Consider the following 17585-nt stretch of genomic DNA (forward strand, 5'->3'; position numbering starts at 1 on the left):
CACATGGAAAATACTACACACTCATCTGTATAAACATGGAAATATCTACACCGCTATCTCTACAAACAAGGAAAACCTATACCGCAATCTGCATAAACATGGAAATATCTACAACGACATCTCTATAAAGATGGAAATACCTAAACCGCGAGCTGTATAAACATCGAAATATCTACAACGCTATCTGTATAATCATGGATATACCAACACCTCTATCTCTATAAACGTGGAAATATCTACAACGCTATCTGTATAAATATGGAAATATCTATACCGCTATCTCTATAAACATGGAAATAACTACACCACCATCTTTATGAACATGGAAATATCTACACCGCTATCTCTGTAAACATGAAAATGTCTTCACCGCTATCTGTATAAACATGGAATTATCTACATGGCCATCTCTATAAACATGGAAATATCTACGCCGCCATCTGTATAAACATGAAAATATCTGCACCGCCATCTCTATAAACATAGAAATATCTACACTGCCATCTGTATAAACATGGAAATATCTACACAGTTATCTGTATAAACATGGAAACATCAACACCAATATCTGGGTAAAAATGGAAATATCTACACCGCAATCTATGTAAAAAAGGAAACATCTAAACCGCTATCTTTGTAAAGATGGAAATATCTACATCGCAATCTGTGCATAGATGGAAATAACTAAACCACTATCTGTGTAAACATGGTAATATCTACACCGCTGTCTCTATAAACATGGAAATATCCACACCGCTATCTGTATATACATGGAAATGTCTACACCGCCATCTGTAAAACATGGAAATATCTACACCGCAATTTGTATAAACATGGAAGTACCTACACAATCAACTCTATAAACATGGTGACATCTACACAGCTATCTGTATAGTCATGGAAATATCTACACCGCTATCAGTATAAACATGAAAATATCTACAACGCTATCTGTGTAAACATGGAAATGTCTACACAGCTATCTGTGTAAACATGGAAATATCTACACCGCTATTTGTGTAAAGATGGAAATATCTGCACCGCAATCTGTGCAAACATGGAAATATTTACACCGCTATCTCTATAAACATGGAAATATCTAAACCGCTATCTGCATAAACATGGAAATAACTACACTGCTATCTGTATAAACATGGAAATATCTACACCACTATCTGCATAAACATGGAAATATCTACACTGCCATCTGTGTAAACATGGAAATACCTGCACTGCGAGGAGAATAAACATGGAAATGTCTATACCGCTATGTGTATAAACCTGGAAATATCAACATCACTATCTTTATAAGCATGGAAATATCTACACCGCTATCTGAATAAACATGCAAATATCTACTCCACTATCTTTATAAACATGGAAATACCAACACCACCATCTCTATTAACATGGAATTATCTACACCGCTATCTCTATAAACATAGAAATATCTACACCGCCATCTCTATAAACATGGAAATATCTACACCGCCGTCTGCATAAACATGGAAATATCTACACCGCGAGCTGTATAAACATGGAAATATCTACACCTCTACCTGTATAAACATGCAAATATCTACACCACTATCTGTATAAACATGGAAATATCTACACCGCTATCTTTATAAACTAGGAAATATCTACACCGCCATCTGTATAAACAGGGAAATATCTCCATGGCCATCTGTATAAACATGGAAAAATCTCCACCGCTATCTGTATAAACATGGAAATATCTACAACGCTATCTGTATAAACATGGAAATAGCTACAACACTATCTGTGTAAACATGGAAATATCTACACAGCTATCTGTGTAAACATGGAAATATGTACACTGCTATCTGTGTAAAGATGGAAATATCTACACCGCAATCTGTGCAAATATGGAATTATCTTCACCGCCATCTCTGTAAACATGGAGATATCTACACCGCTATCTGTGTAAACATGGAAATATCTACACCACTATCTGTATAAACATAGAAATATCTACACAACTGTCAGTATAAACATGAAAATATCTGCACCAGTATCTGTATGAACATGGAAATATCTACACCGCTAGCTGTATAAATGTGGAAATATCTACTTGGCTATCTCTAGAAACATGGAAATATCTACACTGCCATCTGTACAAACATGGAAATACCTACACAGTCGATTGCATAAACATGGAAATATCTACACCACTATCTGTATAAACATGGAAATATCTACACCGTTATCTTTGTAAACATGGAAATATCTACACCGCTACCTGTATAAACACGGAAATACCTACATCACTATCTGTGTAAACATAGGAATATCTTCACAGCTATCTGTGTAACCATGGAAATATGTACACCGCTATCTGTGTAAAGATGGAAATAACTACACCGCAATATGCGCAAATATGGAAATATCTACACCGCTATACCTGTAAACATGGAAATATCTACACCGCTATCTCTGTAAACATGGAAATATCTACACCGCTATCTGTATAAACTTGGAAATACCTACACATTCATCTGTATAAACATGGAAAAATCTACACCACTATCTGCATAAACATGGAAATATCTCCACTGCCATCTGTATAAACATGGAAATATCTCCAACGCTATCTGTATAATCTCAGAAATATCTGCACTGCTATCTCTATAAACATGGAAATATCTACATGGCTATATCCATAAACATGGAAATATCTACACCGCCATCTGAATAAACATGGAAATACCTACACAGTCATCTTTATAAACATGGAAAAATCTACACCTACAAGTGTATAAACATGGAAATATCTACACTGCCATCTGTATACACATGGAAATATCTACACAGCCATCTGTATAAACATGGAATTACCTACACCGCAATCTGTATAAACATGGAAATGTCTACACCGCTATCTGTACAAATATGGAAATATCTACACCGCTATCTGTTAAAATATGGAAATATCTACACCGCTATCTCTATAAACCTGGAAATATTTACACTGCTAGCTGTATAAACATGGAAATATCTACTTGGCTATCTCTAGAAACATGGAAATATCTACACCGCCATCTGTATAAACATGGAAATATCTACACAGTCAATTGCATAAACATGGAAATATCTACACCACTGTCTGTATAAACATGGAAATATCTACTCCGCTATCTGTATAAACATGGAAATACCTACACCGCTATCTATATAAACATGGAATTATCTACACCGCTATCTCTATAAACATAGAAATATCTAAAACGCCATCTCTATAAAAATGGAAATATCTACACCGCCATCAGCATAAACATGGAAATAACTACACCGCCGTCTGTATAAACATGGAAATATCTACACCGCCATCCCTATAAACATAGAAACATCTACACTGTCATCTGTTGAAAGATGGAAATACCTACAACGAGATCTGCATAAACATGGAAATATCTACACCTCTACCTGTATAAACATGGAAATAGCTACACAGCTATCAGTATAAATATGGAAATATTTACACCGCTATCTCTATGAACATGGAAATTACACCGCCATCTGTAAAAACATGGAAATATTTACACAGTCATCTGTATAAACATGGAAATATCTACACCTCCATTTGTAAAACATGCAAATACCTACACCGCCGTCTGTATACATGGAAATATCTACACCGCTATCTGTATAAACATGGAAATATCTTCACCGCTATCTGTATAAACTTGGAAATATCTACACCGCCATGTGTATAAACATGGAAATTTCTCCACCGCTATCTGTATAAAAATGGAAATATCTCCACCGCTATCTGTAAACATGGAAATATCTACACTGCTATGTGTATAAATATGGAAATAACTACACGTCGATCTGTATAAACATGGATGTAGCTACACCGTTATCTGTTTAAACATGGAAATATCTACACCGCTATCTCTATAAACATGGAAATATCTACACAGTCATCTGTATAAACATGGAAATATCTACACCACCATCTGTATAAACATGGAAATATCTATACTGCCATCTGTGTAAACATGGAAATACCTAAACCACTATCTGTATAAATATGGAAACATCTACACCAGTATCCCTATAACCATGGAAATATCAACAACGCTATCCAAATAAACATGGAAATATCTACACTGCTATCTGCTTCAACATGGAAATATCTACACCACTATCACTATAAACTTGGAAATACCTACACCGCCATCTCTATAAACATGGAAACATCTATACCACCATGTCTATAAACTTGGAAATATCTACACTGCCATCGGCACAACCATGGAAATTTCTACCCCGCCGTCTGCATAAACATGGAAAAATCTGCACCGACATCTGTATAAACATGGAAATATCTGCAATGCTATCTGTGTAAACATGGAAATATCTGCATCACTCTCTGTATAAACACGGAAATATCTACACCGTTATCTCTATAAACATGGAATTATCTACACCGCTATCTCTATAAACATGGAAATATCTACACCGCTATCTGTATAAACATGGAAATATGTACACCGCTATCTCTATAAAGATGGAAATATCTACACCGCCATCTGTATAAACATGCAAATATCTACACAGTCATCTGTATAAACATGGAAATATCTACACTACCATCTCTATAAACATGGAAATATCAAGACTGCCATCTCTATACACATGGAAATATCTACACAGCCATCTGTATAAACATGGAAATATCTACACCGCTATCTCTATAAACATGGAAATATCTACATGGCTATCTGTATAAACATGGAAATATCTATATCACTATCTGTATAAACATGGAAATATCTCACCGCTATCTCTATAAATATGGAAATATCTACACCGCTATCTATATAAACATGGAAATATCTGCAACGCTATCTGTATAATCATGGAAATACCTACACCGCTATCTGTATAGACATGGAAATATCTACAACGCTATCTGTGTAAACATGGAAATATCTACAATGCTATCTGTGTAAACATGGAAATATCTACACAGCTATCTGTGTAAACTGGGTAATATCTACACCACTATCTGTGTAAAGATGGAAATACCTACACCGCAATCTGTGATAAGATGGAAATATCTACACCGCTATCTCTGTAAACACAGAAATATCAACACCACCATCTGCATAAACATGGAAATATCTACACTGCCATCTGTATAAACATGGAAATATCTACACAGCCATCTCTATAAACATGGAAATATCTACACAGCCATCTGTATTAACATGGAAATATCTACACCGGTATGTGTATAAACATGGAAATACCTACACCGCTATCTGTATAAACATGAAAATATCTACACTGCTATATGTATAAATATGGAAATATCTACACCGCTATCTCTATAAACATGGAAATATCTTCACCACTATCTGTATAAACATGGAAATGTCTACACCGCTATCTCAATAAACATGGAAATATCTACACCGCCATCTGTATAAACATGGAAATATCTACACCGCTACCTGTATAAAAATGGAAACATCTGCACCGCTATCTTTAAAAACATGGAAATATCTACACCGCGATCTGTATAAACATGGAAATACCTACACTGCTATCTGTATAAACATGGAAATATCTACACCTCTGTCTCTATAAACATGGAAATATCTACACCGCTATCTCTATAAACATGGAAATATCTACACCGCCATCTTTAAAAACATGGAAATATCTACACACTCATCTGTATAAACATGGAAATATCTACACCATCATCTGTATAAACATGGAAATATCTACACTGCCAGGAGCTCAAGAGCAGCCTGCGCAATACAGCAAGGCCTCATCTCTACAAAAAAATAAGAAAAATTAGCTGGCCATGGTGGTGTGCACCTGTAGTCCCAGCTTCTTGGGAGGCTGAGGTGGGAGGATCCACGGAGCCCAGGAATTTAAGGCTGCAGTGAGCTTGGATAACGACTGCACTCCAGCCTGGATGACAGAACAAGAACCTGTTTCAAAAAAGAAAAAAGAAAAAAAAACCTAAAAACTAAAAACGGGATGTAGTTTGCTAGTAACTAAACAGCAAATTAATTGTAACTTGTTTACATATCAACGATGTCTTTCTTCTTTGATCATAAACCTGCTCACTAAGAACCTGCTGAAGTCCATGGTAGTGACAGGTACATGTCTGCATCCTTGTCCTGACCTGCATCTTCTTTGATTGTCCCCATCTGTGTCTCCGACTGGCACTGCCGAACCGTCTTGCTACCTGATCAATGTTGTACTGAACCGGACTGCTAACTGATCAATGTTGTCGAGCTCACTGCACAAAGCTGTTCTTACAAGGTAGATTTCTGCCTGGAATAGCCATACTTACACTGTTTATATTCCTTACTCCTGACCCATCCAACGCAGCACAAGTTCTATTTATTGCCATAGAAACATAGGTCATTTGGAAACACCTCCTTCATTTCTATGGAATGTTCAAACATTTCTGACATTTTGGACTCTGTTCTAGCCTCTTGTTAAATATATCCAGAAAGGAGACAAAGCTTTATGGGGGGGCTATATGCACACATATGCTATAGAATTAGCTATCTAAATGCTTAAAAATACTTTCCATCTGTCACCGCACCTTAATAGATACACAGAAATTAAGTATGTGTATATCTGTCTGTATAGATACGTATAAATATATATCCCCAAAACAAAAACTCATTCTCTTACTTATACATAGGTAGAATATAGGTGAATATACATATACATTTATAGGTAGAACAAAAAAACCCTCAGCCTCTTTAGGGCCATGTGTTTTCTCTGAGTAATTGTCACAATTAATTACAATACATGTGTATGCCTTTTTAGATAAATTTCATCAGACCAGTTTCTGTCTGGTTGGAAAATAATAACTGCCTATTTGCTAAGTGCCCCTGCCCCCATACTATGTTCCAGTGAACTAAAGACCTCTGGCAATCATAGATTTACAACTCAGCAAGATTAAACAATTTATTGTTATTTATGACATCCAAGCTGTATCTTCTGTATTATATTCCACATTAGCATCTATCACTTTACATTTGGGAGATCCTGTCCAAAAAATGATTATGCCTCCTAACCAAACATTCAGCAGGGCTGCAGGAACAGGACCCCTGAACAAACATCCTGCCAAAGTACTTTAAAGCACCGTGAGCTCCCACAGCTGTGCATTTTCAGATGACTCAGCAGATTAGCGTGGAGTCTCTTAGCCTCTGCTTGGTGTGTCCCTTTCAGTGATCTCTCACATGGCCCAGTCCATTCGGTTTGAAAATCCTCATGAAATGAGCAGATTATGATCTGGCTTCAGTAGAGGGCCATGGAGTGGGCATGGAGGGGAGAGGGTTTGCTCTTAACACAGCCTGAGCCTCAGAAAGGTTTCAGATGGAAAAGCATGGCACTGACTCAGCTCATGCTTAACAGGAAATAATGCACAGACCACACCAAAAAAGCCCTTTATGTTGTGTGAAAGTCTATGCCGGAGCAGCTGCTGCCACCTCATGTACTGTGATACAGTGTGCATGTGTGTGTTTGTGTGTGCGTGAGTGTGAGTATGCACACAAATGTGTGCTGGGAGGGGGAGGAGATCACACCTTCCACAGTCGCCACCTCAGCCTTAGCTAGCAGCGTGGAGAATTGCCAAAAGTCAAGAGGAAGATGCACCAAAGCAACTGTGATCACCACATCAGCAGGCGCTTTCTGGTTAGTAAAGCTACTGGGACTGAAAAACACACACGATCTCGTCCTTCTTTTATTTTAATCAAACTATTTTTATAATAATTGTGTTATATGAATAAATAATTCATAATGCTGTAACCCATTATCACATTCAATCCTCCCAACAACCCTAGAAGATATGTAGACAAGTATTATTACTTTCCCTATTTTTATAAATGAGGAAATAAACCCCAGGAGGCTAGGCGACTTCCCCACGGTCATAGAAGTTGCAAACAGTAGTATCATGATTCAAATCCAAAGCTTCTCCTTTTGTCTTTATCATTTTAATTTTGAAGGTAATGCATATGCATGTATGATCTTTTAAATCCAGAGATGGATATGGAATAGATAGGAAAAGGGACTCTCCTTCCCCATTATACACCCCCTCCACCCAAGCTATATACACTGTTGACTAGACTATGTCCTTTCAATCCTATTTTCTATGCCTACATTATATACAGAAAAGCAGGATTACGTTACACACAATATTCCAGTCATTGCTGTTTTTCACCAACAAGCTATCATTCACATCTTTTTCATACTACATATACATTTATATCCTTTATTTTAGTGGTGTATATTGTGCAGTTGTGTCATAAATTATGTACCTGTTCTCTGTTGAACATATAGATTTTTTCTGAGTTTTTCCTTAGCAAAATGCTGCAGTGAGTACCCTTGTACACAGATGTTTGTACATTTGTTCTAGAAAAATCTACAGCAAAGATTCTTAGATTAAGAGATTCCCAGGTTATTAGAAAACTACTCTATTAATTTAGATATATACTTCCAAATTGCCTGACCAAAAAGTTATGTCAATTTAACTTCTATGAACAGTATACAAACATGACAATTTTCCATCACCTACACCAACTCTGGCTAATTTCATCTTTTTTACAAGTTGGTGGATTGTTTTAATTTATATTTCTCTGGTTATTAATAAGGTTGGCCAACTGTTCATGTGTTATTATTGATGATATTTGTATTGAATTGTTTGAATTTTCTTGATTTCAAAAAACGTTTTACATGTCATAGATATTAAATATTTGTTGTAAAACTCTCCTTCCAGTATTGTGTATGTGTTTGGTCAAGTAGAATAAACTCTCGTCCTCTGATTTCAGATTCCTTTCTCTTTCCATTAGAAATCCCTAAATGTAAAACTACATATTGATAGCTAAAAACCAGGATGTTTACTGGAGAAAAAGAATACAAAGGCAATAATTAAATATTATATTTATACAAAATACCTACTAGTACCAACTTAAAAAGAGAAAGTAAAAGTCAAATGCTTCTACGACTTCAGACTAAGAAAAAGAACTTTTGAGGTTGAATGTTCCTGAAATTTTTCTTTTCATACAACTACGGACATGACTTCAAAAGTTGATGTGACTAAAAAATGTAAGATATGAAAGATATTTGAAGACTCAGAGAAGGTGGATTTTCATTTTAACAAGTCACATATATATTCTAGATATCCTCTTATTCGTAACTAAGAGAGTCCAATCAGATGAAAGAATCTAAAAATTTCCCTTTGACTGTGTTAAGTAGAAGTAGTAGAGGCATATTGGCCAAATCTTGAGTGTTTGCAAATTGACTGTTAAGGCTATAGGCTGGCACAGGTCATTGAAGCCCTAGCTTTTTATCTTTAATTTTAAAATCCCCAAACAATTTATACTAATTTTTCTTGTCCATTATTTCCAAATAATCTTGTTTAAAGGTTATTACAGTGCTTGCTCATGTTACTGTTGTCTAACAGAAGGGTATCCGGGGCCTTAAAACTGAGAGGGTTAGGATTAATGATTCCAATACCTATGCTTGGACATCTCCAAAAGTGGGTTCCAACTTCTTGTCCTCAAGTCTGTATAGAAACTAGCAAACTTCCAGAGTTCACAAAAGGCTCAAAGAGAACAGATGTTTTATAGAAAATTCTTAGAGCAAGTTTCACGCATAATGTTGCTGATGCGTGTCTGCCTTTTCAATGAACATCACTATGCTTTATCACAAGATTTAATAAAGCAGCTTAGTTAAAAATGCCATCTGGGTCTCTGGACACATTAAACAAAGCTTAAAATAACCACCCCAGCAACTGGGAGGACCCAGCTGTTCTCATAATCTGTCCCACTCCTTTTACTTCCCCAGAAAAAGAGTGAATGAAGACCACAGACTAAAAGCATCCAGAAGGAACTGACACAAACAGGGAGATAGATGGAGCCAAGGGCTCCTGTAAGTTTGCTATTGCTCACATAATAGATTTGCTAATTCCACAACCTGCGGATGGTGATTAAGAACGGGAAGCAGAAAGAGGGAAGAGAGAATCATAGAAGGGCTCATTCAAGTTTTCTAATGTATCACAAACCTGTCCTCCCTAATGTCTGGATCATAGCAGCCCATTCCATTCACCTATTCTCTAGTGAACTCCAATAGAAAATACAAAGCCATCACCACCCAGTTCTTTCTCCCTTCTAGAGATGAGATATTAGCCACCCAATCCCAGATTCTCAGATCCATTCCAGGAAAGAAGCCCTAGGTATTGAAGCACAGCTTTCCCTCCCTCCCTTCTTTCTTCCACCCCAAGATTTGTTCCCCAGATAGTTCTAGTAAATGCAAAACCAAGTATATTCTCATTCTTTAGAGCAACCAGCTTTTCATGGCCAACTGGAATAAACACAACCTGCACAAACATCTATCTGGAGGACACTCCCAAGGCTCCTACTGAGCCAGCCTTCTGCATACCACTGCATTTCAGCTTCCTAGTTCACAAGACACTGAGACATTCTTGAATTCTGCAAGGTGCACTGTGTGTTAATATCTTGACTGCTCATCATGTGGCCAATAAAGGGCATGACTAGTAAACAAATAAATTTTCTCTTGGCTAAAACTTGCAACAAAACTGTAAGCTGTTTACCAAGGGGCCCACTACAGGTTATATTCAATATATACAGTCAAATCCTAACTATCTGAGATATATTCAGTTGACCATACACCTTTATATTTCAGTAAAAGGTCTTTACATTTCCCAGTGCTATCGATGTTACAAAGTGCTTTCATATGCAGTGCTTCATCTGATTTCCAGGATAATTAAATGATCCTGTCATACCTGATTTTTAGATGAGGAAACAAGTGGTTTCTGGGTATTTCAAGAGGCTAACGCATCTGCCCTCCAACTTGTATGTGAAAACCAAAAACAAAATTCCAAGGCCCTTCAACCATCTGAATGGATTTTGACTCTTTTGGTCAATATATGGCAGAGCTAGGAAAAGAAGGTGAGTCTTCCAGCTGCTGATACAGGGTTTTTTCTGCCATACTCCATTACCTCCAAGGCTAAAGTCAAAAGAGGGTGTGGTTATCACATGAAAAAATCTGGTTTGGATTTCCCAAATGTGTATGTAGTATTTGGGGATTTACCTTAATTTAACCTACAGTTCTTTTGGGTTGTAACAGTCTGACTCCATTTTTGAAAACAAAACAAAATCGATTTTAAATGCTGAATTATAGATCTTTGCTGTCCAGTATGGTAGCTACTAACCACTTATGGTTATTTGCATTTCTATTTTAATTAATTAAAATTCAGTAAAATGCAAAATTCAGTTCTTCAGTTGCTCTAGCCACATTTCAAGTGTTACAGTAGTCACATATGGCTAGTGGCTGGGACAATGCAGATTATAGAACAGTTCCATCATCAAAGAAACTTCTATTGAACAGTGCTATTATATAATGTCATCTCCAGAGAAAGAAGACTTTAGAAAAAGTCAGAAACGGCCGGGTGCAGTGGCTCACCCGTGTAATCCCAGCACTTTGGGAGGCCAAGGCAGGCAGATCCCTTGAGGTCAGGAGTTCAAGACCAGCCTGGCCAACATGGTGAAACCCCGTCTCTAGTAAAAATACAAAAAATTAGCTAGGCGTGGTGGTGCATGCCTGTAACCACAGCTACTCAGGAGGCTGAGTTGGGAGAATCACTGGAACCCAGGAGACAGAAGTTGTAGTGAGCCAAGATTGTGCCACTGCACTCTAGCCTGGGTGACAGAGCAACACTCCATCTCAAAAAAAAAAAAAAAGAAAAAGAAAAAGTCAGAAACATCTTGAGGCAGGCATAGTGCTGTCATCTGTCCAATATTGAAGATGATTTAAGAATAAGAAAGAAGAAGAGAACAAAGAAGAGAAAAAGAAGTTGCCTTAGGTGTACCTACCCAGAAAAGGACAAGGGCATTCCTGTAGTCATTGTGTTGTATTTTAGCTCTTAAACTTTTTAAGAGATTAGAATAATTTGACACATAGAAGATCTAAACCACTGAAGAGGCTCTGAAGCAGATAAAAGTAGAAAGAAAATAAAAAACTAATTAGTTACAAACTAAGCTTAACCACAATTTGTTTAAACGATACTATTTACTCTTCAAATGATTGGTTTTTCTTTTGCTTTATAGTATGACATAGTTTATATCTTTAAAGGGTAATTAAAATATTTCTGGGAATTTTTAAAAGTAAGTTCACACAGCCACATAAAAACTACAGAAACAGATAAAACCTATCTTCTCATTTATTCCCTAATCCATTCAAATTAAATATAAAAATCCAAGCAGCCACAGTGATATTCAAAAAAGCAAAAGTGAGACAAAATTCATTTGTCACCTGTGGAGGTAGTTAGCTCACCTAATCTTCACTCCAAACACCAGTAATTTTTAAAAGACAGAAATAAACATATGTTCTGCCTTCCCGGAAGGAACTATGTTTCAGGGTAGCCAAATAACCCAGTTGTGAAGAAAATGGTCTGCTTATAGAAAAATGCCAGCTAAAACATGTAGATAGAATTAGAGAATTAGAAATTCACCATTTTGAAACCCCTAATGAAATAATCAACTCAAGCAAGGATCATTAATAAATGCTAAAACAATCAAGTAACTATTGATACAGAATATAACTGAATATACACATGGTACAAAGTTCACGTCACAGACTACTGGCTTGACCCAAGGGGGAATATAGCAGAGGAGAGAGGCAGTGATCACCCTAACCTTGCGATCATCTCACCATCACTAATGATGGGATGTGAATACACATTATTGCCTATGAAATAGTCTTTAAAAAAAGAAGTTGAACCTGAATCTAACTAAACCTTGCAATGGGCTGAACGTGTATGTCTTCCCCAAATTAATATGTTGACATCCTAACCCCAAAGGTGCTGGTATTAAAAGGTGGGGCTTTTAGGGGGTCATTAGATCATAAGGACAGAGGCTTCATGATTGGAATTAGTGCCCTTATAAAAGAGGCCCCAGAGAGCTAGCTAGTCTCTCCCACTATGTGAGGGCCCAGCAAGAAGGCCAATCTATGAACCAGAAAGTTGGTCCTAACCAGATATCAAAACCACATGCTCCTTGATTTTAAACTTGCTAGCCTCTAGGACTGTGAGAAATAAATTTCTGTTCTTTATAAGTCATCCAGTTTTTGGTATTTTGTTATAGCAGGCCTAAAAGCCTTTAGAACTAACTTCCAGTTAACCAGGAAAAAACAGAGTGAAAAGTTAAATGACACCATAAAAAGCAACCAGAAAATTCCAGAAGGGGAAATATTCTACAGGACAACTGACTAGTTTTTCAACAAGTCAATTTCACTAAATAAATACATAAACAAAGAGTATGGGTATTTTCCAGGTTAAAAAAGTCTTGAGCTAAATAATCAAATGCAATGTGTATCCCTTGATTAGAAGAAACTAATTTGAACAAACCAGCCACAAAAGATATTTCAGGGAGACCAAGCTGGAAGGATCACTTGAGGCCAGGAGTTTGAGACCAGCCTGGGCAACGTAGTAAGACCTCCATCTCTACAAAAACAATAAATTAGCTGGGCATGGTGGTGTGCACCTCTAGTCCTAGCTACTCAGGAAGCTGAGGCAGGAAGATCACTTGAGTCCAGGAGTTTGAGGCTGCAATGAGCTATGATTGTTTCACTGCACTTCAGGCTGTGTGAAAGAGCAAGACTTTGTCTCAAAAAATGAAAGGACATTTCATAATAATTGAGGAAATCTGAATGTGGACTGGGTAATAAATGATATAAAAAAGCCATTTTTTATTTTGTTTGAAAAGATGATTTTGTAACTATACAGGAAAATGTTCTTATTTTTTTAGAAATCTGTACTAAAGAATTTAGGGGTAAAATATCATTTTCTTTAATATACTTTAAAACACAAGCAAAAAATAGTGATGACACAAATATAGCAAAATGTTTACAATCTATGTTCTATGCTTGCCTGTGAGTGCCATTAATCTCATCTCTCTGCTTTTCTGAAAGTTTGAAAATTTCAAAGTTTTATAATAAATTTTTTACATCCCATAATTTTATAATAATTTTTTTAAAGTTTGAAGCAAATCAACAACTATAGCTTCAAAAATATCCTGACCCACAATAAACATTGAACAGGGTATATTTCTCCCATTTCCTAAAAAAGTTGGCCCAGGAAGGAGTATGAGAGCTGCCATAGCTCTCCCAAGGCTCATTATTCTCCATCACTCCATGGGAAATCCCAAAATAAATTTTTTAAAAAGTTGTTTAAATTTATAATGTTTTTGATTCTATAATAATTTTATAATAAAATAATTGTAAAATGTTTTTGATTTTATAATTTATAAAAATTTTTATACATGTTTATGTTTGAAATGTCTATTTCAAACTTTATGAGATATTAAAATATAAGTAATATAGTTCATCATTTTAGAAATGCCATGCTTTTCTTCTCCAGCAATTACATAATCAAAGAGTAACTGTAGTTTTTCCTAGAACATTGCTTTGTAGGCTGGGCATGGTGGTTCATGACAGTTTAGGAGGCCAAGGCAGGCAGATCTCTTGAGATCAGGAGTTTGAGACTAGACTGGGCAACACAGAGAAACCCTATGAGTAGTAAAAACACAAAAATCAGCTGTGCGTAGTGGCGTGCACCTATAGCCCCAGCTACTCAGGAGGCTGAGGTGGGAAGATCACCTGAATCTGGGGAGGTCAAGGCTACAGTGAGCCAAGACTGTACCATTGCACTCCAGCCTGGGCTACAAAGTGAGACCCTGTGTCAAAAAAAAATGAAATTTAATTGAAAAAAAGAAAATTGCTTTGTAAAATTAATTTTTCAATCAAAACCAAGATTTTTCAGATATAGAGAATGCAGCCCACTGGTCAGATTTGTCAGTTCAAAGAGAATAAATTCTAGTTTCCTATTTTTCTAGCCTGCTTATGATTATCCAATAGGATATCAAAAAAGACCAAAGCCTTTGGGATCCATGTTCAGTATTCCTGAGTCTAACTCAGGATGCCAAATCAGGAGACAAGCACATTCTCATCAATTTTCAATCATTCGAGACCAATTTTGCTTATAATTATCCAGTTCTTTTAGACCACCTTTCTCCTGAAGCCAGCCTTATGGCTATTCACTTCACTTTAGCATAAGCCCCCAAGAAGGTGAACAAAATGAGGAAACGATTGGTTAAAGTTGGCATTTGAAATTCTGAAACATGTCCACCATTCCCTTCACCCATGCCCGCCCCTCTTAGAAGTAGTACTTTCAGATTATTTAAGAGTCGATGCTTCTATGTGGATTTTGTCATCTGTCCTTTATAACAGCTAGTAGGTTTAATTTGACTCTATTTTCAGCATATATTGACCTATGCTAATTATCTGTTAAAATAAATTCCACTCTTAGAGTTAATAAAGTGTGTGTGTCATGGAAGACCCATTGAAGTAAGAAGCTGAGGAGCCCTTATGGTAAAGTGGGACAAGAAATAATAAGACATAATAATTTTCCCATGCAAATCAACAACCGTAGCTTCAAAAATATCTTGACCCACAACAAGTATTGGACAGGCCATGTTTCTCTCACTCCCTAAAAAATTGGCTCGGGAAGGAGTATGAGAGCTCCCATAGCTCTCCCAAGGCTCATTATTCTCCATCACTCCACAGGAACAGCCTGTCAGAGAAGAGTGAAAGACCATTTGTCAACCTCTCTTCAACTCCCTGATTCTAGCCAAACTTCATCAATCTCAAGTGAGGAGCCAGAGAGAAATCAAACCCCATATATCCAGCATCATTGTCTACTGGAGTCAAAAATCACAATTCCACTACCCACCCCAACACCATTGGCCCTGTTTCTCCCAATTGCTTTTTATTGTGTTTTTTAAAAAATCCTCTTTCCCCATCCCTGCAACACCGAGAAGGAGGAATTATAGTAGATAAATATGAAGCATGGAGATCCTTTAAAAATGTTTTTAATAATAAATGAGAAAATGAAAAGGAGAGGGTTGGGAAGGAAGGAGGGAATTCAAATGCCAGGGAATTGTTCAGTTTCGCTTTTAAAGATCTTAACACTCATTTATACATCTGCAAGACACTCCCCTTAAAGAAAAGTTCTATGAGTGTGGGTCTGGTTGCATGAATAAGGATAAAATTACTTTTTTAGACGATGTTTCCCACATATCATTCAGAGATCCCTGAAGTTAGGTATCCCTCTTGTAGATGTCCTTGAGATGCTGCTGGACCTGGGAAAGAGGAAACTGGGATACGGGTCTATGCCAAAAGGTGCTTCTAGTTATAGGACAGAGAGGAAAGGGGCAGAGGGAGAAAAACCCGAAGTCTGAGAATCTGGATAGCAGAAGACTACCGAGGTCGTGGGAGAAGGGAGAGAAAACAAGGATGAAAAGCGAAAGGGGAAGAGGCATGAAATGTTGTCAAATGTCAAAAGGGATTTGGAGAGAAGTTGGGAATTGCATTAAGAAAACCACTGCAAATCTCGTTACAGACCATTTAGAGATATGCCCCCTGGGAACTGCGAGCTCAGGCTGTTTAACATCAAACAAATGGATCCACTCCATCCCTACCCTAATTAAATAAATCATTCAGTAATTCCACTGGGTTAAATAACCAAAATATTAAAAACCTTCAGGGCCTACTCTTGCCAAATATGTCAGGGATCGTGTGTGTGTGTGTGTGTGTGTGTGTGTGTGTGTGTGTGTTCTGAGACACCACTACTGTTAAATAGGCAGAGCTAAGACTTAGGGGACTGGCAGATTATTGCAAAAAGGGCACAGGGCAGAGGGACTATGTTGTGAGCCTGGGAAAGAAGTTTGTGTGGGGACTGTGGGCAGTGAGCGCGTTGGGAACAATATGGAAAACTGGGAGCTGCCTTGGAATCTACAGGGCCAGGTAAGAGAATGTCCGAAAGAAAAATGAGCAGGTGCGGGATGTGTGCAGAGTCGGAGAAGAGTCCAGGGCGCCCGGAGTGGCTCCAGGAACGACGGACACCCCTCAAGGCTTTTGGGGGCGGTGGGTACTAATAGAACTCAGTGTCCGGCGTGTGCCGGGGAGGCTGCAAGCACGGTGGGAGTGGGGCGCTGGAGGGTGAGGACGCGGGAGTGAGGAAGCAAAGCCTGGGCCGGGCAGGGGCATCCCAGCTGGGCCTGGAGGCAGCAGGGGGACAAGGACTAGGAGAGGGCATGGCGGCAGCGCTGCGGGAAGCGAGGGGCATCCGGACACTCACCCCGTTGGCCGCGGCCATCTGCCCCACGATCTCGATGGCCGTCCTGCTAAAGTACCTGCCGTCGCTGCCCACCACTGTGGTGCAGCCCCGACCGTCGCGCAGGTCAATGGACGATAGCACGCTCTGGATGAATTTGGGCAGGTAGTTGTGCTGGCCCTCGAAGAGGCCGGTAGGTCGCCACAGAACCCCGCCGCCGGCCCACCGCGAGTCCTCGTAGGGCACGGTGGGCACTATCAGCACCGGGATGGGGCTCCCCTCCGTGGTGCCTCCTGGCCGGTCCTGCTGTGGCTCCCGGGGCCGGAGGGAATCTGCAGCCTGCCGGGGGCCTCCACCAGCCTGGCCGCGTGCCGGGACTCCGCCTCGC

Source organism: Pan paniscus, chromosome 6 (assembly GCF_029289425.2).
Source record: "Pan paniscus chromosome 6, NHGRI_mPanPan1-v2.0_pri, whole genome shotgun sequence".
In the NCBI taxonomy this organism is placed as follows: Eukaryota; Metazoa; Chordata; class Mammalia; order Primates; family Hominidae; genus Pan; species Pan paniscus.